Here is a 2,640-nt window from a genome sequence, read left to right on the forward strand (position 1 = left end):
AAGAAAGAGTGATAGAGAGAAGAATGCTTAATATCTACTCTCAGTCTTAGAAAAAAAAAAAGACTTTATTTTTTAGAAAAGTTTTGGATTCACAGTAAAATTGAGCAGAAAACACAGATTTTCCCATATATGCCCTGCTCCCACTCAGTCACCATCTCCTCCACCGTCAGCTTCCCTCACCGGAACGGTGCATGGGTTACAATCTATGCACCCAAATTGATACATCACCGAAAGTCCATAGTTTAGAATAGGGTTTACTCTTTGTGTTGTACATACTCTGAGTTTTGACAAAGGTATAATAATGTCTACTATTACAGTATCACAGATAATAATTTTACTGCCCCAAAAATCCTCTGTGCTCCACCTTTCCATCTCCCCCCTCCCATCTAAACCCTGAAAAAATCTTGATTTTTTTAATGTCTGTATAGTTTTGCCTTTTCCAGAATGGCATATGTTGGAATCATACAGTATGTAGCATTTCCAGATTAGCTTCTTTTATTTAGTAATATGCATTTAAGGTTCTTTCATGTCTACTCATGGTCTGATAGCGCATGTCTTTTTAGTGATTAATAATATTTCATTGTCTGGATGTAGTACAGTTTATCCATTTGCTTACTAAAGGACATCCTAGTTGCTTCTAACTTTTGGCAATTATAAATAAAGCTTACACACACATCTGTATGCAGCTTTTTATGTGACATAATTTTTCAGTGCGTTTGGGAAATACCAGCTAGCATTATTGGTGGATCATATTACAAGAGTCCCTTTAGTTTTATAATAAAACACTAAGGCATTTTCCAAAGCGACTGCACTATTTTGCATTTCCATCAGCAATGCATGAGAGTTTCTTTGGCTCTATATCCTCACCAGCACTTCCTACTGTCAGTGTTTTGAATTTTGGCTGTTCTAGTAGGTGAAATTCAATCCCATCATTGTTCAAATTTACAATTCCCTCATGGCATATCACATTGAGCATTTTTTTTTTTTTTTTTTTTTTACAATCTATCTCCTTTTATCGTGCTATGCTTTATTGCACTTCTCAGGTATTGCATTTTTACTTTATTTTATTTTAGGTTCTGGGGTACATGTGCAGATGTGCAGGTATGTTACATAGTTAACATGTGCCATGGTGGTTTGCTGCACCTATCAACCCATCACCTAGGTATTAAGTCTGGTGTGCATTAGCTGTTTTTCTTGATACTTTTCTCTCCCCCACACTCCCTTGACATGCCCCAGTGTGTGTTGTTCTACTCCCTGTGTCCATGGGTTCTCATTGTTCAGTTCTTATAAGTGAGAACATGCTGTGTTTGGTTTTCTGCTCCTGTGTCAGTTTGCTGAGGATAATGACTTCTAGCCTCATTCATGTCCCTGCAAAGGACTTGATCTTGTTCCTTTTTATGGCTGCATAGTATTCCATGGTGTATATGTATCACATTTTCTTTCTCTAGTCTATCATTGATGAGCATTTCGGTTGATTCCATGTCTTTGCTATTGTGAATAGTGCTTCAATGAACATATGTCTGTGTGTATACTTATCATATAATGATTTGTATTCCTTTGGGTATATACCCAATAATGGGATTGCTGGGTCAAATGGTATTTCTAGTTCTAAATCAGAGGAATTACCACACTGTCTTCCACAATGGATGAACTAATTTCCATTCCCACTAACAGTGTAAGAGTGTTCCTATCTCTCCGTAACCTTGTCAGCATCTTGTTGTTTCTTGACGTTTTAATAATCACCATTCTGACTGGCATGAGATGGTATCTCATTGTGGTTTTGATTTACATTTATCTAATGATCAGTGATGCTGATCTTTTCTTCATGTTTTTTAGCTGCATTTATGTCTTCTTTTGACAAGTGTCTGTTTTCATGTGCTTATTTGTCATCTGTAAATCTTCTTTGATGGGTGCATGTTCAGGTCTTTGCTTATTTTTAAATTGAGTGTTCATTTTCTTATTGTTGAGTTTTAAGCATTCTTTGTATATTTTGAATGAGTCCTTTATCAGATATGTCTTTTGCAAGTATCTTCTCCCAGCGTATGGCTTCTCATCTCATTCTCTTCACACTGTTTTCCACAGAGCAGAAGTTTTTATTTCTAATTAAGTAGAGCTTATCAACCACTTCTTCCATGGACCATGCCTTTCGTGTTCTATCTAAAAAGTCATTGCCAAACACAGGATCATCTATATTTTTCTAGGTTGTCTTCTAAAAGTTTCATGGTTTTGCATTTAAGTTTTGATCCATTTTGAGTTCATCTTTATGCAGGCTGTAAGCCTTTTTGAAATAGTTGCTATACTTTTCCTTTCTGTCAAGCACATTTTTCAGCAAGTCTTGAATACCTAGTAAATATAGGTAAATTAAAATATACCAGTGTGTGTTACGCATCTCCTTTACACTCTCCTGTTTCTGCTTCTCCATTATTAAAACCCACCTTGAGTGTGGGTTGAAAGGGGCAGGAGGTTGTGAGCAGAGAATGAAAGAATGCTAACTTAGTACAGCTCTATGTTATTCCTGTGAGATGCATCCCAGAAATATCCAGAAAAGGCTGTCAACTTTTTTTTTCCAGACTGAGTCTCGTTCTGTCACCCAGGCTGGAGTGCAGTGGCACGATCTTGGCTCACTGCAACCTCTGCCTC

The sequence above is a fragment of the Mandrillus leucophaeus genome, unplaced genomic scaffold (assembly GCF_000951045.1).
Source record: "Mandrillus leucophaeus isolate KB7577 unplaced genomic scaffold, Mleu.le_1.0 Scaffold970, whole genome shotgun sequence".
NCBI classification, from domain to species: domain Eukaryota; kingdom Metazoa; phylum Chordata; class Mammalia; order Primates; family Cercopithecidae; genus Mandrillus; species Mandrillus leucophaeus.